The 26,281-nt window shown below is 39.1% G+C and overlaps 1 protein-coding gene across 11 annotated transcripts in view; it reads right to left on the reverse strand.

The window, feature by feature from the left end:
* The window catches only part of HTR1F (5-hydroxytryptamine receptor 1F), a 117,618-nt gene that overhangs the window by 90,985 nt on the left and 352 nt on the right, over positions 1-26,281 (reverse strand). For 3 of the 11 annotated variants that reach the window (XR_014185713.1, XM_082069202.1, XM_082069196.1), the window contains exon 2: positions 25,136-25,267. The exons of the other annotated variants lie outside the window; for them this stretch is intronic. The gene's annotated coding sequence lies outside the window, so the exon portion shown is untranslated. The remainder of the gene's footprint in view (positions 1-25,135; positions 25,268-26,281) is intronic. 11 annotated transcript variants of the gene reach the window in all.

Consider the following 26,281-nt stretch of genomic DNA (forward strand, 5'->3'; position numbering starts at 1 on the left):
TAAACAGCCCCAGCTCCCTCAGCTGCTCCTCAGCACACTTGTGCTCCAGGCCCCTCACCAGCTTCCTTGCCTCTTTCTGAACTCTCTCCAGCACCTCATTCATAGACTGAATGAACAAATAAAAGGGGGAAGATGAGTTCGCTCCTGTTGATGAGTGCTTGAATATAGACATGAGACTGTCAGGGATTCCCAAACTGCATACCAAATGAAAATCAACTTTTGCATGGTTTGGATATAAGACAAATATCATATGGTAAAGTGTAGAAGACCGAAAGCACAACAAAACACAAATAGAACACTTAGGCATTAAAATATGCAGTGTTTTTTAAAGAACAAAACCAAACTAATTGTCTAATTGTCTCTTCCCAAGCCCTGAAAACTTATTTGTCCTGGAAATTTTTTCATGGGGTTAGGTAAAGTGATAATGTTACAAGTGTACAGCAAAGCGGGGAGTGAAATAAAGGTGAAAGACAGCAGCATTCAGTTCCAGGTATTTAAAAACTGCATTGAGAAGAGACTTCATCTAACATCTCCCACTCTGATGTAGAATTACTGCCTACTCGGTATGTTATTTATGTGTATTCAAAGTCATAGATACTAACTTGCCTTTAAAGCTGATGTTTTAACTACTTTCTTCATTGTGCAAGGACAGCAGTGGAGATATGCTGACAGCGAACCAGGTTCAACATTTTCTTGTATATTAGCATTATTTGTTAAGTTCTGGTCTGCATTGGCTGTGCAAAAAATGCTGACAAGAAACAAGATGTCCAAGTGTCAGTGAATCAATTTGGCCAGAAGATTCTTCGCTAAAGGTAATTATGCATGAGAAGAACTGTGTTTGATTGTCAGCTTGAGTTTGTAGAACTGGCAGATTGGGGAAAACAAAACAAATTTAACTTGCAAATACTGTATATTTTACATGGCAATAACTAACAGACAGCAACTTATAAAGTTCCTTCCTGCTGGTTTTATGGTCCCTTTGCAGGCAGAACTATCATTAATATGGCAGTAAAAAGCACTGCCACCCTCTCCTGAAGGTTTAATTGTGACCAAGCTAAATCTATTTAGAATGGGATAGCTGCGTCCAGAACCCCTTCAAAGGCAACATAAAAAAACTGTTGATAAAAAGCCTGTCCCTTCTGTGGAAGAGAAGTGCAGAAAAGATCAGCTTTGATAGGAGTGTCTGTGAAGTAGCCAGATTTAAGATAGACTGATTTTTTTTTTTTAAAGCAAATAAATACAAAAATTGTCGTCTTAAAGTTGAATCTTTTCTTCTTTTGAAAAAAGCTGGTCTTGTGTAAGCAGGAAAACTCATATGGAGATCACAAAACCAAACAATACAACCTGCCCAAAACCCTTCCCCCAAACACTCCTCCATCTGGGATCTAAGGATAACAATGTCTTGGCATCCCTCCAGACCCCTTCCATGCTTCAGCTGGGGAAGAAGGGGAGTGGATTCTCTGGGGTTTCACAGAATTCTCAGTTCTCTTGTTTCTCTCTTTAACTCTGGTTTGTAGATATGTTTCAAATACTGATCAAACTGATGTTTTGAGGATGAGGAAAATGTGAGGAAATTTCATTTCCAGCTTTGAAAAAAAAGTCTGTCATCAAACTGAATTGTGTAACTATATATCAGTTGTTATAAAGGCAAAATACATTAAGAAGATTAAATAGAAAAAGGAATTGGTTTTAGGGATAAATAAATACAGGTTAGCTATGAAACGTCTTTGTTCATTGACTGGAATACATACTGCAACTGAAATGTAGATTTCTTCTACAAAATGTTTTTGTGCTTTTAAGAATGAAGGAAGTTAGAGTTGACTACAAGGAGAAATTATAGAATTTAAATTTATGATATATATATTTGCAACTGTTACTTAATAAGATACATTCAGCAGTGGTGAAGATATAATAGGCACTGAAAATAGTAGACATGGAAGAAAATTGCATGACAAAAATGAATTAAATTGGATTTCAAGCCATCCATCACACAGCGGAAATGAACTTAGAAGAAGATATGGCTTGGTGTGCAAAATAATTATTTTAAATGAATATATGCATTAAAAGGTTGTGTCAACACACACACACACAACTCCAGTGACCTTGTCTGGTAGCAGAGGGGGAATTTTGCCTTTACACTGCTGCAGGCTAATTGGCACTGTACTCTTGTTTTCCAAAAATAGCATAGTTAACATTATTCTTTATTTGCAGATCTATTTTTTTCTTAGACTATTTCAAGGCTTTTTAATAAGAAACCTTGGAGTTTATTTGTGGAAGGAGTCAGATATTTAAAATAGGTATGTTGAATCAAATGTAAAAAGGGATTTACCAAGGTGATATGTCTGTGGCAAAAAGGTGGCTGAAGAGCTCACAAATAAAACCTACTTAGGCTTAGTTAAACCTGCAGAGGGGGTTTCCCATGTACTTCAAACTTGAAAAGCAAAAAAGTAATTCTCTGAAGAGGGTCGTGCCTTCCTTTCTATTCTCATATTTCAACACTGCTAACATTTTTCTTTAGCTCTGAACTTTGCATAAATTTTGTTAAGTTTCAAAGGAGAGAAATACTTGATTGCTTTTCCTTAAATGTGTCTCTCATCTGGGCAGCATGTGTACAGCTGATTACACAAGTGGTGGGCAAGCCATCTAAGAATTTCCTCCATTGTTAGAGCAGGCAAAGCTCAGTTTTTCTGTTTCCTCCCTCAGGTCAAGGAACAACTTGTAGAACTAGAGTAGTGTATGCCGTGTCAACTTGTCCAACAGAAAGCTTTGCTTTGTGAGGAAATACATGTACCCTCTTTTTGCTGGAGTTAGAGTTGCGCAAGATGGATGATAAATTTGCTGCAAGTAGTGACAAGGCAAAGGATTATTACTGTTGGAATATTGTCTAGGAAACCATAGAGAAATCACAGAGGCTTGATTAGAAAGAAACTTATAGAAAAAAAAAAAAAAAAACCTAGAAAAAATTTATCCCTAAATTCATTTTCCAAACTGATCAGTCTCCATTTCTAACTAGTTATGTGCCAGTTACTTCTCACTGGAAGATTGTTCCCAAACCTCACTGCATGGAAGGTTAGAAACGTTTTTTGAACTTGATGATGTATTCGTTCTCATGTCAACATTACCCTTTAGCTAAAATATTATTTTCCCCTTTCTGTTTTTTACTTCAATGATATGTTTGTAGACAGAACCCCTATTCACATCTCAGCTGCTATTTTGGCAAGCTCAAACCGTCTTTCAGCAACCTCTTTGCAATTGTATAGTGATTTAAGAATGAACTGACCCAGCAGAATTATTGAAATACTAGTTACTCTACCTGCTATTTTGTACTCTGTTCTTTCAGAATTCTGCTGTGACAATTATTTGGTCTCAAAAGATCAAATAAGCTCCTTAGCAATTTCCCTAACCTGATTCCATTTAGTCATTCTGCCTCTTGTTCCATGCTCAACATCTTATCATCTGATTGAAATGAGGCAGAGTATTTACCTACTTTTCTGGCTCTACCCAGATTATCTTTAATCTCTGACCCATTCTTCCTGCATAGCAACTCCTTTTGCATCCCCCTCTCTCTTCCCCACCCCATTTGTTTTAATATCCTTTGCAAAGTCTAATTTTCACTAACATTGGCATTTCTTCATCTCTTAACACTCAGCTTGCTTTGCTGCTAAGTACTTTCTTGTTGGTTTGCATACCCAGCATCCGTTTTTGTTGCCACTGTTCATCCTACTGGGCAAACCTATTTACACATTTAAAATAGCAATTAAGGATTTAAATGAGGAAAACACACTTCCTAAATGTGGTACTGCACTGCTTCACAGCTTCCAGTTCAGGTTACTTTAGCAGCTTGTTTTTGCTATGGTAAAGGAAGCTTTCGTTAGGCAGACACAACCTTCCCTTTGCTTACTTAGCATTGCTTAGAATGTACCATTTTGGCTTTCAAGTCATATTCCAGGTGAAATACCAATTTGTGTTGTATGAAGATTTATATAGGTTTATGTAGCTTCTGCATTCTCTCCTAAACAGTGATCAAATGAAGCTTTACTCCATGGATGACATTTATGGACTGAGTGTAAATGATGTACTCTCTTTGGTAATTCAGAAGAAAAATACAACAGTAATATCGGTTTCCTCATGGCAGACATAATTTTTTATATGGTGGCGTAAAATGAGCACTAAACAGATTTTTTTTTTCAATAAATAAACTTTTATAAAAATGGAAGTAAGTTGAGCTTATATATTTATGCTACCACACAACTTTTGAAATCTGCCTTTTACCTGCTTTTTGTGCATTTCTTTCCTCACATTCTCTACCTGCTCCCACACTTTTAATAACAGCTCCTTATTTAATGTTGCCTTTTGTTGCCTCCCATCGCGTTGCTCTTTCATTTGCTTGAACTGCCTCTTTTTCCGATTGCTGTTTATTTTTAACTCCTACTTTCAAAGTCATTTCTTGCTTCACCTGACTGCCTTTATAACCCTAAACTGGTTTTGCCTTGAATATTTTGTAAGAGACAACTGTGAGCACTGTAAGGTCTCTTGCCATCTGGGTGCTAGGGGAGGGGAAGCCGTCCTTCGCAGCATCTGTTGCCTAGCAATCTGTTTCTCAGGTGCCTTTAGCTGTAAAGAACTGCGATCAAAGCTTAAAAGGCAAGCGCGCGAGAAAGTGAAAATGGGCTTGAAAAACACTGCAATCACAGCACAGCACTTGCTGCAACATTTATGATCTTTACATGACAGTGAAGAGACCCCAGTAATACTTTATGCCTTGTGTGCCATTATGTATGAAAGGCTTAACTCCTTTTGCTAAGTGCACTGCACTCTGTGGAAGAGAGAAAGCACTTGTCACCATCTAGCAGCTCTCTGCTGGACAGTGGGGCATAACTCTGCCTGTTCAAGATTTGAACTAATATCACTCAGCCTTGATTTCTGTTTTTTAGACATTTTTACTAACTGTCAGATGGTTTTCCTAGCAGAGTCCAAGGACTCGAAGTAGCGTGTACAGGATAAAGTTAGTATAGGTAAGCTGAAGTACCCTGCTCTACTGTTTGTCACCAAGGTACCACTCAGAATGAAAGACCCAGGCATGGCTTTGCATGTAACACAACATCGCTGTGATCAGCTTGAGCTGTTTCATGACAGAGCAACTGGTCCAAACTGGGCCCTCCTAAGGGTGCAAATGTTCCCTGTACCTTGACAATGACCATGTTGCATTCAGGCTTAAAAGAGGTATAAAAGAAAACTTGTCTAATAACTCTTTGTTAATATGGATAGTGCTCAGGTTCTTGAGACACTGAGCTAAATTTTATTTGCACCATGAACCTAACTAATACTACCTACCACTGAACAAAATTAGATGGAGAGATCAGTACCATTCATCATGTTTCAGTGAAAATGAAATTAATCATTCTTGCAAAACCAAACGTATCTCAGTGAGGTCATCTGGATGTAAATGACATTTAGGTTAAGACAGTGTGATCCCAGCCTAACATAGTATTTGTTGAAAATGTCTCTGTAGTTTAGGTATTTGAGTTTTATTGAGAACTGAAATAATTTAGGCATTCATACCTGTGTTTTGTCTATGAAGTGATCCCTGAAGAGAAGCATGATTATGTAATCTGTTATTAAAAACTATATTCAGTGTGTGACACATAAAAATCCCAGGATTAAGATAAGTAAATCATCCTAATGCAAAACTCCTCAGAAATCTGGACAGGTTAGGCTACAATAGCTAAAAAAAGATCTGTTCATCTCTCATCTTTCTTTAAAGTTCACAAAATAAAGGTTTTTGTCGGTATATCTTTCAAAAGCAGAACAGGGAAATGTGGTAAAAAAACCCCAGATGAACCAGAATTGCACCACTAGACAGTTAAGCAGGAAAGTTTCTTTCCCCACTAAGTAGCTACTGGGCAAGTCTATTGGCTGTGATTTTGGAACTTCAAAATGACGTTTTCACGTACTGTGCTTTTGGAATGTAAGAAAAAACATACCCTGCTTCTTCTCCTGTATCCTGATACATTCTTGATTAGAAGATCATTGGTATTTGTCATGATTTTATTTATTACATTTCATAAAAAGAAACAAAATTTTCAAGGAATGTGGTAATTAGTAATCTCCTCACCTATCCCAATGATTCCTGTATTTTCAGACTTTAGCCATTCTATAGCACATCTGAATTTCTACTTTAATCTACTAAGATAACCTTTTCATAACAAGAATGTAAGAATGCAGTCAGATACTTTGTTGACTGGAGAAGTACTTAATCAAAGCATTGATTTGGGATGACTTTTTCCTTTTTTTTTTTTTTTTTTTTGAGCTTGAAAGAGCAGTTTTTCTGTGTTTCATGTCTGGTTTTAAGTTTTCTGAGAAAGGTGTTTCCTTACCCATAAGGCATTAAAAATGTAGGTCTTTACCAGAAAGACAAGGGGTTGAATCTTCAAAACTAACAGATATAGGATTTTTAGTCTGACAGAATTTTCGTTTGCAAGGCTGGAGGAGAGAGGGTAATAGAAATGAGATGCTGAGGGTAGAATTATATTTGGGCTGGGAAACCCACTGAACCTTATTCTGTTTTTGGACTTAGTTGAGCTTCCATAAAATATGCTGTAGAGATCAATAAATCAACGAAGACCCTTCTTGCTCTTTAAACTCTTCATTTTCGTGCTTTTGAAGGCTTGCCTACAAGAGTAAGTGATGAGAAATTACAGTTTTATTCAAATTTTTTTTGCACAGCAACTAATCACCCAAATTGCTAATTTCTCACTACCCTTTTAAATTTGGGCAGCAGCGAGTGTCTCACACCACAGCACTGCACCAGAGGTTATTCTTATGGTGCTCTTTCCCATCATGGGGCTGGAGGCAATTAGCTGTGTGTTGTTTTTATTTTTTAGTTTTTTTGTTTGTTTGTTTGTTTATTTTGTTTTGTTTTGCTTTTTTCCCCTCAAAGCTCAGTTAGATATTGCGTAAGAAGCTCAGGGAATGCTGGGACTCCAGAGCAGAAAAGACTCAAAAGAGTCAGCTGATTCTTTCAGGTGTCTTTGGCAAATTACGCCCATTTTCAAGTTGTTGTCAGCCAACAGGGAGGGAAGCTGGTGCAGTGAGATGTCCAGAATCATCACTGTGGGGATGCTGCTGCCTGCGTGTGCCATCACACAGCCAAGGTGGCACGAACAGCCAGTGTCTATGTCATTTTTGATGAAGTAAGATAAAATCTAAAGGGCAGTTTTGGTGAGCTCTGCCTCCACAAAATGAAATGCCAGTGGCTCAGTTTCTGGGCTCAGAAAATCGCTATTGATTTTTATGAAAGGAGGTGATGCAGAATGAGGCTATGTAACAATGGCATAGCATCAATGCCCCCCAGATGCATTTTAGGTCCTTTTTGCAGGCAGGTTCCCCTGTGGCTGGAGCCCTGATCGCTGGTTAGGGGTGGCCAGGCAGGGCCAGGCATACTGCTGCTCTCCTGGAAGGCACATTTTATCCTCTGTTTATTGACTGGTTTATGGTGTCTTTTGCTAGCCCGGCAAAATAAAAGTTCAGTTGTACTTTCAGTAGCTGCAGAGGAATAGGTTTTTGGAAGACTGAAAGAGCAAAGGTGGTGTTTTCTGCAGGGCCAGAGGTAGCGAACAAGGCTCGTTTGCTGGGTTTTGCACAATGACTGTGGCAGCAAGAGACAGCATTATCAGCAGGTGAAAGGTATGTTCAGATACTCTTTACACAGCTGGCGATGCTGCCTCTAACACCTGCAGTTAATTGTGAAGCCTAGTGAATCAGAAATGCCTTGTCTTCCTAATTTTCATCTACAAGCTCAATTGAATCTTTATTATGCCTTTTTAATGCTTTTGCTGTGTTTCTGCAGAAGGGCTGAACATTATATTTACAGCCTGAGTGATTTGATGCAAGGCTATCAAACTCACGTGAACAACAACTCATATATAAGTAGTGGAAGCTTTAGGGCACTGGAACACAAAACCCATGAGAAATGGCACAACCATCTAATTGAATGTAACAATACAGATATGCAAAACTGTTTAAAGTTATTGAATTCATTCCAACTTTTGCTCTTCCTGTCAGAAGAAAGTATAATGTTGTATGACCTCATCACTCTCTATAACTACCTGAAGGGAAGTTATAGCCAGGTGGGGATTGGTCTCTTCTCCCAGGCAGTTAGCAAAAGGACAAGGGGGCATGGGCTTAAACTCTGCCAGGGGAAATTTAGGCTGGATATTAGAAAGAAATTCTTTACAGAGTGGTCAGGCATTGGAATGGCCTGCCCAGGGAGGTGGTGGACTCACCGTCCCTGGAGGTTTTTAAACTGAGATTGGACATGGCACTTAGTGCCATGATCTAGTAAACGGACTAGAGTTGGACCAAGGGTTGGACTCGATGATCTCTGAGGTCTTTTCCAACCCAGTCGATTCTGTGATTCTGTGATTCTGTGATTTGTTACCTAGAAGTTTTGCTTTTCCTCTCATTGCTGCAAAAAGGAAGAGACCATTGCATAAAGGAGGGAAGATGATAGTCTCAGTATTCGCTGCCAAGTGTCTACAGCCTGTGCATCACTCTCCAGGAGGGGCAGAGCTTCATTAAAGAGTAGAAGATAACCATATGGTACTAAAATATTTTCCATCCCTATCTGTTTCTGCACCATCACCAAAATCTGTTTTTCCATGACCTCACCTCTTATAACCCCTCCTTTTATTTCCTCTTTCTACAAGACCTTCCCTCACTTTTTTCTTCTCCTTTTCTCGTCCCTAGCCAGACTTCTTATATGTTCTTATATGTTCTGTCATTCCCTTTCCAGTTCCTGACCCAGAAATCTGTCAAGTGTGCTGGAATGGAAATGGGACAGAACTGAAGTGGTGGTGGAGTGGGGGATGGAGTTAAAACTGGAGACTAGGAAGCTTTGAAAAGAACACAATAGTTATTGTGCTAATTCTCATCTCCATAGCAACACCAGTGGCTATTTTTCCCTTACTCCTGGAATTCCCCTCCTAAGGTCTACCACTCGGCTCAACCTGGCTACCAGCAGGGAGGGTGCCTGTATACTTTGGAATTGGTGGAAGGGCCTGTTGGGAAATTGGTGACACACAGAGGAAAAAAAAGTAGCAACCTCCTTATGCAGCTCCCCTGGATATTTTTACTCTGGGGGACAGATGTGATCAGGAGGTTTGCCACCAAGAAACAAAAAGGGTCTCATCGAAATGGCAATGGCAGCTGGTGCAACAGGCAGCAATGTTTCTGTTGGAAGGATTCTCGTAGAGGTTCTGTGCGGGTGATGAGAGGTCAGTATTCCTTTTATAAGTGACCCCTCACAGAGACACTCTTGCCTTTGAATGTATTACCTTTACTTTAAATTTAGTTTTAAATCATCTGAAGGTCTGCATAAATTGCATAGCAAAAATAGACCTCTGCAATAACTTTTTTGAAATAAAATCATTAATCGTTCTGAGACTGTGATTAATGCAAACTTAAAATCTGTAAGCATCTTTAAATATCTTCTTTTGGGTAATATATCTTATAAAATGTAAAGGTAGCTGAAAGCTCATAGAATTGTTCAAACTTTAAAGCAAACTACTATCTCAATTGCATTTTCTCCTATACCTGCTATCTTGGTAACCATGTTTGCATTATAATAAGCTTTTTTTTTTACCCCCATGGTACCATCATGCTGAGAAGGAGGAGACTTTTTGATATTCCATAAATGCAAGTGTCCCAAGGTGTATTTGTCACTGCTTAACAGTGCTGTGCCATTTGGAGAATGCCAGAGGGCAAACTTTGAAAAGGCATAAGAAGCACCAAGAGGGAGAAGAAGATATTAGAAAATGCTGTTGTGACAGATGGTGAGATGGTAGGCTGTTATCAGATGGAGACATGTTGAAGAGCTTTACTTCTCCAGTCTGGACAGATTCTTGAGAACAGGCTGGGGGGGAAAAACATCCAGAAAGCCTCAAACCAGCTTTCATCTGTGAACATCAACTACTGGCAGAAAACAAGTTTGCTAGCAGCTCTCTAGGTAGCTGTATTAGAGTTGAACAGGTTCTGCTAGCAGTGTTGGCTGTCCACAAAGATCTATCAGGAGTCCTGGCTAGAATTCATTATGCCTTGGCTAAGAACTGTTAGTGCTGGCCACAAAACAGGGGAATGCAATGGTAGCCTTAGCAAACCACTAGCACCAATTAAAGCCAAACCAGCACCTGCTGGGAACATTTTTGTCAATGGACCTTGACTTAGCTTGCTGGAGTGGAGCATCCAGATGCTCCCGTCTCAGCTAGTGGTTCTGCTGGACATCTGAAGTCAGGTCTGCCATTTTTCTAGGAGCTAGAACTGAGCACAGATCTGTTTCTTTTGAGTAGATGTCTACTAGAATTTGTTCAGGTTTTGACTAAGTTGACTGTTGCAATCTTGAGAAAGCGACATAGTTCTGCAGCTGGAACGCACGCAGCCACATAGCAGCATTGAAAGTGGAAATGACAGCTAGGCACCCCATGGAAACAGTGAGATAAACCAGGTAAACTGAGGGTGCAATGAAGTAAAGCTGCAGGAAAGTTAACTCAAAATATAGAACTGCTTGCTTTATCAGCTGACTCTGAAGATAAGTTGATAAGTTATTTTCCAGCAAGTGTTCCATTTCACCAAAAGTATATACTAATTATATAGATGTTATCCTACAGACATGAGGCACTTCAATTAAAAAAAAGAAAAATCAATAAAGGAATAAACCTAAGCATCTTTTACTTCACTCCCTTCTGTCCATCCCTTCTCCCATCTTTCAGACACATAACCTTAACATCCAAATTAGAGACCTTTTTTCCCCCACACATCTATTGTGTAGATGTGGTTTCCTGAGCACTGAGTGGGCTTGATGTACCATCAGGCTGGAATGTGTTAGGAGCTAATTCTGGGATGCATGGGTACAGGAATTGTCATGGGAACACAGCGATAATCAAGAAGGACAAAAATTCTAGTAGGAGAACAGGCTATGGGAGGCTTCCATCATGTTGCTCAAAACAACCTTAAAGAGATAATGATCTTGCAATTATAATAAAGGAGACACCATGTAGTGGAAATCCCTGACAAAGCAAATCAGCAGTAATAAATAAAAGAGGCACTTAAAAAAAAAGTAATTTCTTCTAGTTGTACAAGGATCTAAAGCTGCCCTTCTTCTAGACCGTAGTGATGGGAGTCAGCTTCCCCTCTGACTGAAAATCTGCGGTCAGTCACTATGAATCACCATGAATTCCTCTTTAACTCATTGCCTAGTTGTAACTAAACTTGCAGAGAGATCAAATTCCTATACCTTTGATGAAAACACACTGCCAAACAGACACAAAGGTAAATCCCTGTTAATGAAAAGGCCACAGCATGTGCTCAATGTATTATTAGACGTTAGAGAATACGTATGAGGGAACAGAAGGATTCAAAACTTTTATAGGAACAAGAACTACAGGAAGGCAAGCTTCAAAAGCCTTCTTGCTTGGATAACTTGTGGGAGTCACTATACTAAGCTCTATGATATAAATACTCTTAAATTTTTAATTTCAACCTGTGCAGGGCCTCCTGATAATTAAAGTGTCAACATTTCAGTGATGAAGAGCCTATTGAAAATCAATGATTGGTTGACATTGCTGCATCCAGGCAAGATGGAAAGGTCTTGTAAAGATCTGCAGAACCAGCTGTAAAAGCCTTCTGTCACTTTGCTGGGAGGGAAGAGCTGTAAGACTGAACTACCATTTGCAAATTCATGTCCTTTAAACTTACGGCTGGCTACTGATAAGATCAGAGACAAATCTCTCATGTGGAGGTCTCCAGAACTGCATGCCCTGTTTAAAACATTTGTAGGTATTTTGGATGTTCCCACACCAAGACAACAGACTGAGTAATCCTGAACTTGAAGCTGCAGGGAAGCTTATCACAGGAAAATCTGTCAATCTGAGCAATACATGTGTGGCCCATCCTTGCAGAGTTCAAGTATCTCTTCCTCTTCAATGTATTTTTCTTCCTAATGCTTTGTTAGACAGGGGAATGCTCCTCACCTTGCCTTACGAGTCAGGAAACTGAGACACAGGGAGACTAAACAGTGAGACCAAGGTCATACACTTCCACAGAGGATGAAGTTAAACCCAAACCCTCTGAGCTGCGGGTTGGCAGCAACTCTGACAGCCGTGCTGTGGGAAGGGAGACCCTCAGGCTCCCCACAGGGCGGAAAGCTCTTTCATGTGACCGCTGCCCTTCCTCCCTCCTCAAACCAGCTCTGTCATTCCTGTTTGCCCTGTTTTTTATTGCATTTTGGCATATCACATGTCCCCAAAGTGACCTTTACACTATAATTTTTGACATGGCTTTTGCATATATGACAGTGCAAGGGTCTGGATTATGAATTTACTTACAAAAATGGCTTGCTACCTTACCTTTCAGCATTCATAAACTATGTTCAGAAATGCTCCAAAGTAGTAGCTAGCAGCCTGGATTATGGCTCTGACTGCATAAAAGATAAGTAATTTCTAATTATGAAAATTAACTACTTTCACAATTTGATCAATCCTGTAAGTTGATCAATCCTTTGTAAGTTTTTAATCATGGTATTTTATCCCCAGACAGTGCCCTGTGGATGCTGACCTTCCAGTGTATTGTGTGGTTCAGAAAGGTTTAGTGAGAGCACCAGGGCACTATTTCAGTCTCTCACCTGTAATTATTCCATCTCTTTCTTATTGTCCATGTTTATTCTATTGCATTTTGATTTAGCAGCCTCTTTAAGATCATGTTTAATATGTATATTTACATTTTGAACAGTACTCTTACAAGAATGCCTGTTTCGGACCTGTTGAACTCTTGCAACCTGTTAATGTTTCCCCCAGCTCAGAAACTACTTTTGTTTCCCTGCTCCAGGGAAGCAGTCACTATCCCAGAGCCCAACCCAGATCCTGCCTTCTTACTAAGGAAAAACTGCCCTGCAGCCCACTTGCAAATACTGGCACGGAGCATGTTCCTCAAGGCAAGAAGACTGCACAACATTTAGAGAAATCAGGCAGGTGAGGAAACACCAGAACCAGCAGATCCCTCACAGCCCACATGCAGCTCCTGCTCTCCTCTCACAGTGGGAAGCAGCAACTTTCAAACTTCTGTTCACTTGGTTTCCTTAGCACAGTGCAAGGAGGAGAGGCAGTTCCACACACGGCATGGTCCAAACCTAGTTTTCCAAGGCAAGCCTCCTGCCTTCAAAACTCCCTCACAAGCGGTGCTGTAGTCAGCACAGAGCACAAAGTGGTGGTGGTGGTGGCTTGTGTGTGTGCCTAAGAGGTGGTAAGTTAAGAGTAGGACAGCTTGTTTGAACAAGGTTTTGCTTTTGTAGTTACACACAGCCCCCTGCCACAGGCAGTGTACAGCCTCTTTGTTATCACAGTGTAGAATCTGAAAAGCAGAGACTGCACCAGGAATATTTTTATCTTTTCAATTTATCTGTTCACATGTTTCCCTAGTTCTGATAGGGACACTTCTACCTCCCATTGGTTCCTCCAATCCCATATATAAAACAGGGTAAAAAACCAGAAAAGCACTTGCACACAAAAAATTTGGGTCTGGGAGCTGAGTACTTAGATGTAACTGGGAATCTAGATTGCAAACAAACAAAAAGCACAAGAGTAGCTAGCTGGATAACCTTGCAAAAGGCAGAAACGTCTTCTGAATTAGTTCTTTAGTTCCTTCCTTTAGCACATTATTATCACTTTGATCTAAATTGAATTGACTCTAAGCCAGTTTATTGCAATATATGAGCTGCTCCCCTGTAGATGCTGTAGATGAGTCTCTTGCCTGAAAGCTAAGTGTGACATGGCTCACTCTCAAAGGCACTGAACGAGAGAGGTGAGAACAGGTTCTCATAGTTCCCTCCACTACAGAGATGGAAGAAAAAATGATTCTCGCTTTTACAATAGGTTTTAGAAGGATGTGAAGATGCAAAGAAAGCAAGAAAGGTATTTTTCTCCCCTTCTTTCCCCCTCTCCACTCTCAGTTAAAACTGCCTTCTCTTCCCCAGTTGGGAAATAGCTGTGGTCTGAGAAAAACAGTTCTCCCCACAGGGTCTCTCCACCCCCCAGGATATTTCTTTATTGCAGCTCAGCTGTTTCAGACTTGGCAGCTGTTGCAGGCAGGAAGAGGAGAGTTTGAAGACAGGAGACAGGGTGCAAAAGTCTTTCTTTCCAAAAGCAAGAACAATACTTCTTGGTCCTTACTTTCATTGATTCCTACAATTCTTTCAAGAGAGATACATCTAGCGATAGGATTTGCTGGACAGGTATCGGTCCAAAAGATTTGTAACGGGGAACATGAAGGGTATGATCTGTTCTCATTACCACAGAAAGAAGCTTTCTGTTTCACTCAGGATGAATAATATTTTATTTCCTGTCTTTTTTAATTACTTCACCAATTTATTAAAAATATTTGGGTTTATATTCTTAATAACCCTGCAATGCTTTGAGCTCTTAGGTCAGTGACTCATACGTACAGCTGTACAAGACCAAACCTTTTTTATATAAATAGTTTAATTTTCAGGCTATGTAATTTTATCATTCTTCAAATGATCTGTTCTTCTCTAGATTAAATGAATGAGTTTTCAGAAGGTAAACAAGTTTGGGCTCAAGAGACAAAGATTTATGTCAGGTTACTGCCAAAGAAGTCTACACAATATTGTCTCAAAAAAAAAGTAAAAATCAGTCACAGGTGTATTACAACTTAGCTATGTAGAAAAGGCATCACAAAATTATGACATTGCAGAAGATGTTCTCAATAACTGTTAATGAAAGTTTAAAAGAGTTGGTCACACCTAGAATAAGTATTGCTTTTGTGAAAAGAATTGGCAGTAAAAAAAAAAAAGTCAGAATTGCATTTCTAAGTTAAGTAAATTCTGATGAACTAAACCAGCTCCTGGTATTTACAGTGTTCCTTCTTATGTAAATGGTGCTTCATCCTACATGTATTTTCAACACATCTCTGTCATTCTGTCTTCAACTTCAATGCAACAGCATAAAGCCTACCTAGATTCCTGTCACACTTCCACTAAGGTGCCTCAGAGGTTTATGAGAGTAGTGATACATGTACTCTCCTATCTCATTTTTTCTTGGTTATATACCTCTGATACAAACTGGAAGTTGGATTTCAATAGGCAGATGCATCCACATCAGAAAAATATAAGTTGCTTCCTCATCTTTCTGCATTTTAAATCGATTTTAATTCACCCCCCCCTTTTTTTTTTAACCAGATACATTCTGGCCAACTCTGTTTTTTTCCAATGTTTTGTACAAAGCTTTCTCTTGTGAGTTTTTTGATAGAGACAGAAATGAGCTATTTCTAAAGCACTATATGGAGTTCCGTTTGACTGTTACAAGCTGATGTTCATGTTGCGACAGTCCTGGTAACTGTGCAGATGATCACCAGTTTAGCTTCACCACACATCTATGAAGTCGGTCCGCAATGTTGCTGTATTACTTGGCAAGATGAGAGGAGAACTCCCTGACCTAGCATATCATCCCTGGCTTTGTCCGTGGCAGGGGTCTGCCTCTGTCACTGAATTGATAAAATTTGCTAAAGGTGATTAGGACTCATCTACCTCTTTCTTCATCCTTGCCTCAGGATATGTCCAAATACAGTAGACACAGCCCATTCTTGCAAGTGATTTACATGAATGCAAGACAGGCACAGTGCTGCTAGTGTACTGCTTTCCCCTGTTTGTCCTGTGTTGCATCAGGTAGCCTTCACAAATAGGTCTTGAGAAAGAATAATTTAATAGGATTTTCTGCAAACAGGTATTGAAAAAAGGAGTATGACAAAAATACATTCCTCTGTTTGTTTGAATGCAAACCAAATGCCTTGATTTTCTTTTTTTTTTTTTTTTTCTTCCCCAGCAGAAGTCAGTTCTGCCTGTGCTGGGGAAAGGTAAAGGAGCTCATGGTGTGGGCACACTTAGCAAGACAGTGCTGGCTGGTTTCTTCATACTCTCCCCACACACTTATTAGCCAAATCCCATTTCAGTCCCTCCTTTTAAATGGAGGAAAAAGGTACTTTGAACTAGGTCATCTATACCCCTTAGAGTGCCCTAACAAACTCCTTAGAAAGCCATTCTTGCTGCTGTTGTGTGGCTCCAAGCCTGGGAACAGCCTGTAATATTCAGGAGGAGGAGCAGCAGAGCCAGAGAGCATGTTCCTTCATGAGGTTAAAACTGCTGCAAGATGGGAAACCCCTGAAGAGTAAGAAGTTGTGTCTGGAATGTACTTTCTAATTACTGAAATGTTAGGGAAACTGGAACACAGCTGTCCTGTCACAATGATGTTCCTTTGCTGCTGTCTCAAAAATGTTAAAAAATGAAGGTCTCCGTGCTCAAAAATGTTTCATCAAAGTTCGTTTTGGCAAAACTGTTTGGGTGTATTCCCAAATAATTTTACTGCTTTAAATTATACCGTTTTGGTGGATATGTGGTTTACCACAAATGTTATTTCCCCAGCTACATGAGTTACAGTTCTTCAGCATTAGTTCTTCAGAACACAAGATAAGAAACATTTTCACGCTGAAGGCAGAATGTGTTTTCAAAGCAGTGTAGTTCTACTCTTTTGGCTTAATGACCCTCAGTTAACTTTTTTATTTTCCAGTTTTCAAGCGTCAATGTGCATTTCACATTTTGCACCTAAACAAAATTCTATCATATGTCTATTATATGATTCTATGAAAATTATTTTACCTAGTCACTGCAGTTTGAGGGCTTCCTTCATGAGTGACAGCTCCTCCTTTCCTGCCCTCCTCTTTGGTTTCACAATCTACCCTTTTCCTTATGCCTTCTCCTCTTTTCCCACCAGTACTGAAGGAGGAAACTGTGTTTAAATATGCAGAAGTACAGTTCATGGCAGAATGCTGTATTATATAGCTCTGAAAAGGAGCAAGTTACATTTATCCTCTTTTCTTTCTAAATACTAAGTTGTTAGATTCAGAATTTTTGCTGGTTGTCATTAATGATTGACATGCTTTAGAGACTTCTGAAGTTAGAAATTAGTGACTGCTTTTCTGAAATTAAACGTCAGGCTTTAGACAGAAATCATTCATGTAACCAGTGATGTGCACCATTGAGACAGTGGCTGCTTATGAAGGATAATGTCTAAAAACCCCAAAGAATCTCACTGTAAATCTAACATATGTTTTTCCTCATTCATATTTTTCACACTTTTTTGGCACCTTTTTTGAATTTAGCTTAATATTTAAAACAGATGAGGTTCCAATCCAGCTACACACCCCTTTTCTTTCTTCTGTTAGATAGATTTACTGGTTTGAAATTACTGAAATGACTAAATGTGGTATGCTTATTTCTTACATGTACCTGCAGATAACAAGAAATGAGTGCCATTAGCCTAACAAACTGCCAGGAGAGCAAATAAATAGATTTGGTACAAGATCAAGGATGGAGCTTATCAGCAGCAAACTTGGCTTTCTACCTGAGAATTGAGAGAAGAACCGTAAATGCACTAGGAAGAGGCAATTAAAGTGTACCACTATGGTGAACTTGCACTCCTTGTGTGGTTGCATAGTCCCAGCTGCAGCCTTTTGGACTGTCAGATGAATGTTAACAAAAGTAAGTAAAACTATTTTCAGTTTTAGTGCTTGTTTCTCCTAATGGTGTTATCCATTACGGGTCAAGCAGCTACAGATGACAGCTTAATAGGTCATCTTAAAAACAAGATATACACCCAGAGCAGTTGCAGCTGATTAAAGATCACATAACTATGCACAAATGACACACTTGGCTTTTAGATTGCTACAGTGGATTGAGAATTCCAGTATGAATATCAAATTTTGTCACGATATATACATAGCTCAGACTTTTCTTCATTAGAGATTGTGCTACTGCTTCACCAAATAGCAAGCATTTTTCTAGAGAACTGTCAACACTGAAAGCTCCCATTCTTTGCTGTGCTTGGGGACCTGAATAGCCTACCACTTACAGGTATGTGCTGCCAGTGTAAACAGTCATGAGCAGGCTTCACACTTAAGCCCTCTTGTGTTTCCTTTGTAGCTGTACCCAAATATAGGTCTTTTCTAGGTCAAATTTGTCTTTACAAATAGTCCAAAGCATCACTGACTTTTGTGCCAAAAATAATGGAGGCATCCTAGCCTGCTCATCTTGCTTTTTCTTTTTTTGGTCATCTATCTGGTGGTAACTGGCTTGCCCTGGACTGAAGACACCCTCGTCTGCTTTGTCCAAGGAGAAAACTTGATGTCACTAGACCATTATCAAAATCTGAAATGTAAACAAAAATCTTAAGCCTGAACCAATCATACCTAAGAGAAACAAAAATGATGTGTCTGTTGCTGAGAGTTCTCTGCCCATAATATTCCTGTTAACTCAGTTTAGAGCAGCATAAACGGCTGTGGGCACACTGCATGGCACCTAACACAGGTCCCCATGGCTCAAAGACATTATTATTCTTTTTCCACCCCCCCCCCCCCCCCCCCGCAAGGGGTTTTATGGTTCAAAATACCTAAACTAATGTGAGGGCTGACCCAGTGCAATGGTAGTTGGATAGCATAATACCAAGGGAGACAGATTGCACGTCCTTGGACATATCATGAGGGCTTGTGAGCCTTTAAGGGCAGAAGGTCTTCTAGGAGTGTGCTGGGAAATACTGTGTAGGAAGATCCCGATCTGAGTATGGTCTTAGCTATTGTGCTGAATGGAATGTGAAATGGTCTCCTTAGCAAATCATCTCCAAATCCACAGCTGGCTTTTGTCTTGGAGAAAACTATTTGGTTTGCTCCATAACAGGGTCCAAACAAACTAATTAATACAGTTTGGATGATCAAGACATAGGGACTTAACAGCAAATCAGGGAAGTAACAGTGTAGACATATCCACAGATCCTCATTATTAATAGAATAAGCAACTATTTTCTAGATATAAACATCTTAAAATACTAAAAAAAAAACCAACAAACAAAACCCAAACCCACAGCCACCCTGGACTTTTGGTCTAGATGAAAAGAAACACACATTTCATCTCTAAAATGACATGGGCCCTTTTTGACATTGACAACTGTCAGTTTTCAGGTAATTTCATAATAAGACCTGTAGTGCAATCCTTGAGAAGATAGAGGGTTGGCTGGAAGAAAAACAATTAAAAGCCTTCAGTAAAAGGCAGAGTGAAAATGAGCTTAATTTATAACCCTAATGTAAAAATCCTTTGTGCAGAAGAGGTGGTAATGATGCCATTATGTTGGGCAAGTCCAGTATAGAAGATTGTTTATGTAGATACAAGCATTAGAGAGTACAGGATGGAAGTCCTTCACTAGGAAAGAAATCAACAGCTTAAATGCATCTTTTACTGGAATCAAAATGCTATTAGGTCTCTAAAGGTGGATTTCCCTGTTTACTTGAGCAAATAATTATATTATTTTCTTGTTTTTTTCCAGTACATTTGGATTTTTTTTCTATGTCATTAGATAATGTCAATGTCATTTTTTGCTCCTGGCTGTTCCCTTGAGTATCACCTAGCCCTGGTTCATCTCTTCGCTGTGCCTTGGCTGTTGATGGGTCCCATGAGCAGCACTTGGCTGTGCCCTCGCAGTGAGGTAGTGCCTGTGCTGGGGGTCACCTCAGCTCCCAGTATGTCCCCCCTTGCAGAGCAGCCCTGCTCTCTCTGTTCCCCACGTGCCCAGATCCAGGATGTGGATGGCCATGTAGCAGTTCTTCAAAAAGGATCTGCGGGTTACATCATCTGAACATGAATCAACTCTGTGATATTGCTGGCATATATTGGATGTGCATTTCCTCACGGTCAGTCATTTCCGCTGTTATATTTGCATTCTTCATTGTTCCTGCCCAAGAGTATCCTTGATACCTGTTCTTTTGATCTATGTTTCTTAAAAAACCCTTTAAATTCTAACTCAGTTGTTCAACCTGTTTACATTCCTCCTCAACCTTGTATCACCTGCACGCTTACCAAGCATACAAGTTATTCCCTCAGCTAAACTGTTAATTAATAATTGAATACTAATTATTGCGAGACTATTAATTAAAACATTACATGATACCCGGGAGAGTCTCCTGGAGAACCAGAAGTGGTGCAAACCTTACAGCTTGACAGTAGTTTTAATAATGAGTTATTAAGATTTATTTTCTATGTGAAGTTTTCCAGCCAGTGGTACACACTGCTAATGTTTTCATGCAAACTGCCTTTTTTGCTTTGTGTCTGTGGCAATGGTAGAAGTTTGTCCTGAAGTTACTAGGATTTATTATAACTCCAGCTAGAGGGAAATACTACAGTAACTGACTGGGATGCATCTGTAAACAATACTAGATATGATCCAAATTTGCTTACATCTACTAGTGGTTGAGATACCAATAAACCATAGCCTGAAATATCTCATAAAGATAATCTTTTGATAATAGACCTCTCTGTTTTGGTTGTCTGCCTTTTGGTTTCAGAGCACCCCCTTCTCGTCAGTGAGTCAGTGAACCACAGTCATCACAGTCAGTTGGGAAACTTGTACTCCGTGGGCTCCATCACCGCCTACTACTGTGATTTGTCCAAGCCATACTGATCTTTTATAATCTAGCACAAAGCTAAAGTAAGAGAATGAGTACTGATAGCTACTATTTTTCCACATCAAACTTCATAGATAATATTTGGCTTAGTACAAATAAACTGAATAGATGTAATGCTTTCAAATCAACAGAGTTTATGCTAGGTAAAAGGATAGGAATATGTTAATTTTTTTTTTTCCAGAGAATGATCACTCTTCTTCAGCAAAAGATCCAATTATGGCCCAAATCTATGCATCTAGAGTCTAATGAATATGGTTATGATACAAAGAAATAATCTCTATTTAAAACTGGAAAATGCTTGTTTTTCATATATTGCAGCAGCCCTGCAATACTGTTATGTACTCTGGCTTCTGGAATCAGGGAAAAACAACATCCATGATGACTATTGCTGCCTAGATGGAAAGTTTTTCAGTCAGGGCAGTGTCAGTGCTGTCACGTGAGTGCAATCAGTAGCAATCCAGGAAGTCAAAAGACCAGAAAAGTCAGACAGCTGAGGACAAGGAAAGCGTGGTCTGCCTGAAATCTAGCTGCTGTGAGGTAAGAAAAATGGTGAGGCTGGAAAAAAGAGGGAGGAGAGAAGATGCAATGTGATGCTGAAGTCATGCTATGCTGCTGACCTTAACAGTGATTCACTGATCGTCATGTCCTCTGTCAGAGGTAGGAAGCAATAAGCAGAGAACATTTGGCACTCCTGGACATGAAAAGACCCAAGTTCTGCTGTCCTCATTCAGCTTCTGTAGGAGCCAACTATGGACAGCTCCAGGAAGAAAGTTACAGCTACAGGGGAAAGGAATGAAACTTGGTTAAAATAATTTTTTATTCCCACTACTGTGAAAAAGGGGGAAGAGCAGTCTGACTGTTGTCTGCCCATAATTGTTATTGCAGATGTGACTACACAGTTAAACTACTATTTTTGAAGGTCAAAGGCTTCTAAAATTGTATTGTGACTTAGAGCGGTGAGTTCAGAAGTTCTCCTTAAGTCAGGAGAAGTTGCCAAATGGAACCACACTTCAATAGGTACAAAGTACCCTTTAGAGGAATTCCTGATTTTGTGTTATCGTAAAACATACATCAAATTCTAATCACTTCTCATTACTGCTCAGGCAGTACCTTTTCTGGGTTAGATAAGCCAGTTCAGTCCTTTTGACTACTGTGTCCAAAATTTACATAATGGATCTGACCTTTCTGTGACTCTTCTTTTTCCTTTCTAGCCTCCTTTACTCTTGCTCCAGGAGGTCACATTCCCCATGTTCTCTCATAATTCATTGCAACATTTTGTTCATTCATGTGGATTCTATATTTGGCCTCCATGATATTGGTATGTGTGTTTGTGTACATACACTAGTAAACACACATGTATTTATATACACAAGAAGGTGGGTAGCTCACCTTATGCACTCTTCGCAGCTCATAGTGACTGTCTTAAGAGAATAAGCTACTATGCAATTCAATAGTCCCTGTGGCAGAGAATGACTTTTTACTGTTCAGCACCTAAGGCACAACTGCTCTGTTTGCTAGTGGGCCAGCTGACTTGTCAATTTCTTTTTGGATGTATTTGCCATCAAACTGCTGTATTTTCTATCATCAACAAAAATGCAGTTCAGTCAAAGCCCTGAAACAGTAACACTGAACACAGTGGAGTAATGATTTCTTATAAAATGCAGTGAATTAGGCCTAAGGGGGTGGAAGACCATGTTTAGGGAATAATAATCTAAAAATTGAATTTAGGTTACCTTTTTTTTTTTTTTTTGCTTTGATAAGCCCCATCTTCAACTGAAGGCTCTTGCCCCTCAAACCAAAATTTCAAAATTCAGCTTGCATTTTGACAGTAAGAAATAGTGCTCAAATGTATTCAACAAGCCTACTTGCTTGTATCCTGATGTAGTTTCTCTAAAGACAATATCACAACTAGTGCTTTTTAGAAATCCCCTCATTTTTTTATGAAGTCAGTAACGTGGGAGTCCTTAGATCAGGCTTTTTGTGGTGCTGAATTGCTGATGCTTCATGATAGAACAAGCCATGTTTGCTCCTTAAAAACTAGCCATCCAGCCTTTAGTCTCAGGCTCTCTGCCTGTCTCCTGCAGAAAAAGTGCAAATGCTTACACAGAGAAGCACAGCTCTAAGACTCAAACCCAGTTTCATAACTCTTCCATTTTCAAGAAAGCCTCCCAAATTACAATGTGATACACTCCTACTATAGGCAAGGACAACTCATAAATGTTTAGCCAGTTTGTTGGAAGTCTAGGTCTGATAGTTTACTGTACTGCCATGTGTGTTTTCTTCCTCCAGAAACTGCAGGAGAACTGAGGACACGAAGAGAATGTGAAGCAAATGACTGTCAATTCCCTTCTCTTACTCCAACACTAATTTGAAAGATGAACCATCATGAAACAATGCTTGAAATTTACTATATATGGTAGATATTCCCAACATTTTTCAAAATGTGCCCTGGTTTTAATTAAAATGTGAAATGTGTATAATGAAGGACTTGCTTGTCTGTCAGGAGCAACTTCCTTGTGTAACTTTCCCAACATGGACATCAAATGTCATCTGGAAAAATACTTTGTTTTTGTTCTTGCAAAGAAAATTGTCCAACTTTATTACAATTGGAAACGATGTAGTAGTAGAGGGCAACATTATGTCTGATATGCATAATTAGTTTGCAAAAAAATATAACCAGGGGACACATTTTGGATAGAATCACTTCTTCACACAATAGTTGCAGAATAATAGATCACACTGACTGATCCTTCTTGCTAAATGCTATGACAAAGTAAATGAGCATTTGTATAAAAATGCCATAACAGTTGAAGCTTGAATTAGCGAGTCCGTAACCTTTGTTTGTGACCATAAATTACAGAGAAACCCTGCAGGCAAGAATGCAACATTAAAAAAAAGAAAAAAAGACAAAAGACATTCTAAGCCAAGAGATACAACCATTAAATACTGAAAATGCATTATATTGTGTACCTAACGTTAATCACTTAAGATCCTATAGCACAAATTGCCTCCAACAGTTTCTAAAGTTATCTCTCAGGTTAAACGGACACCCACAGTTGGAGATTAGTCATTTAAAAGACAAAAGTATAAAAACTGATTTCAAGTACTAAAACTGTTTTAAAGTAAATTTCTCTCACTTTGAAGCTATGCATATTTTTTGCCCCATTTCTGGATGAAGGACTAATACTAGGGGCAAGCCAATTAATCTAGCAGAATACAAGGCTTTTTCCAATTAATAATGTAAAGAATATTGGGGCAAAAAATGTTGCTCTTTTAGATCAAATAACTTCAGCTATAACTTCTAACAGACAGGCACCAGTAAGTTATAAAAGAAATCTACATTTTAATCACTTGTGTCCTCTTAAACACTAAAATAGTGATATGTTATCTTCAGATGTGGAATGGGCACAAAATGACAAGGACACCTGAGAGATGTCATGTGGAGCATGAGCCCTTTTTTATGTCACCCCAGCTAAAGAGGAATCTTAGTACTGAAAAGTCAGATTCTACAAGCCGTGAGTGCCTCCTGGCTGAATGTATTCTGTTAGCTCTGTCATTTGCTGCCTGGGTAAAAAAACAGGTAATTTGGAGCTCACAGTAGGGAAGGAAGGGAGGAATTCTGCAAGGAAACTTTCTTATTTGCAGGTTTTACTAAGGATGGTGGGAGCCGTAGAGTCCAAAACTTCTGGGAAAAATAAAAAAACAACAGAGGCTTGATTAAGCTCTTCTTAAGAAAGCTGGATTTCTGACTTATCTAAAAGTCTAGTTTAGTTATTGTATTAAAATTTCACAGTGGCCTGCAGTTGATTACCTTTTTCCCCTCCTTTGACACTGAGCATTTCAGTCTCCACAATCAAAATGAAGAAATTTCAGATGCTTATGACAGGCTTGGCAGAAATCTGGACTTGGCAGAAATCTGGACTTGGCAGAAATCACACCAAATAAAGAAGATACTATCATGTCTGTGAATGGTAATTGTCAAGGGGCAGAGGCACCAAGAGTAGTGTGCTTACAACCTGATGCAAAGGTCACTGCTGTACCTTTTGCAGTGTTCAGATAGTAGCATTTTGCGAGTTACTAATGCTTTGAACAGTGTTGCTGACCTGTCCCTTAACCACCCATGTCCTATGTGCAGCAGAAAAAATGGCCCCTACTTCCATATTCCTCTTTAATGCAACACTGCAGAAAGTTAGTGTGCCGTGTCAGCACACAGCAGTTTGTATGCTCATGAACAAAGATTATTTTTAGCCCCTAAGCAAAATATTTGCCTCTTGGGTCAACAGGTCTTGATATTTAGTAGACTAGAAATAAACAACTAATGCATATTCTATGCCAGTTTCAACAATAACAAGATAAATGATGGATGAATGTAAGCTTTTGGAAGAGGAATTCAAACAGCAGTGTAATCACAGCAAGTAGCAGTTAAGAACAGAAGCATATGCTCAGTGCTTTGAAAGGTATGTGGGGTCCTCTCTCTTTTACTACTGAGACCAGTCTCCAAACTCAGGTCTCTAAAGTATGTGCTCAAGATTATGTGTTGTAAATCTCTTATTTTTTCTTTCCTTACCATCATTTGTAGTCCTCTGTGGCTCAAAAACTGGAATCACAAGTCCTGTAATTGGCCACTTTCAGGCTGGTATGTGTACTTCAGGTGTATAGGCACATGTATGTGGAGGTGGGTAGACCAATACACGAATGACTTCTCAGAAAGGAAAGAAACAAAATAAATGAAGAGCTACAGAATCTACAGTAAGCTAAGTTTTTCCTGAGTTAAACTTGGAAGATTAGCTCATATTTTGCAGCAAAGTTCAGATCAGTAATTTTTACCAGCTATGCAAATGATACTCTCATTTTTTCTTATTTTATGAAAAGAAGGTATTATTTTCTCCATGTATACTTTTTTTTTTTTTTTTAAACTGATCTCTCATATTTATTTTCTTCAGGTAAATGTCTGCTGCATTAATACTCCAATAGGAAGAACAGCTAATAGTAGAGAGCATAAATATCTATGAAATCATTATATCTAACAAAGCAAAGACATATAATCTCCTAAAGTTGGTTTTCATAATGTGCAGAAAGCCTGGGGTTGCCCAGTCTCATAAAGCATCCAACTAATACAGTGCCTGTATAAAATTAATAGCCTCTCAGCCTACTGGATTAAGAAGCTATAAAAATTCTGCAAACTGTAAAAAACATTGCATGTTTCATCACTTAAATGGAAACTTAATAATACCATTTGGTTTGGGTGACCTTGTCTTGGCAGGATCCACAAGTTGAATTAGGATGAAAACAGAGGAAAGCTCACTTGTTAACATCATAAACTAAAGAGACTCAAAGCCCACTTGGATTTTCAGATGTGAATGCCAGCATACAAAATCAAACAGTGTACAGGTTTGCATGTGTATAGCATATACACATCTATGTGTATTAGACAGTATAATCAGAAATTAAACTAAGAAAAATCAAACTCAAAGGGATCCTGCCACATGAAATCTCATCTACATTCAAGTTAATAAAACAAATAAACATATTTGCAAGGCTGGTATGAACTAGGAAGGTTTTTGTTCCTCGGTCCAACTTTAGGATAAAGCAGAAGCAGAGTCCTGCTCTGTTTGAAACCCCAACATTTCAAGTTCTCTGGCAAAGCAAGAGAAGCTAATTATCAAAAACCAAAGGATGACGAAGACAGATAAGCCATAAATATCTACGTATA

Source organism: Streptopelia decaocto, assembly GCF_964273445.1.
Source record: "Streptopelia decaocto genome assembly, chromosome: 1".
Classification (NCBI taxonomy): domain Eukaryota; kingdom Metazoa; phylum Chordata; class Aves; order Columbiformes; family Columbidae; genus Streptopelia; species Streptopelia decaocto.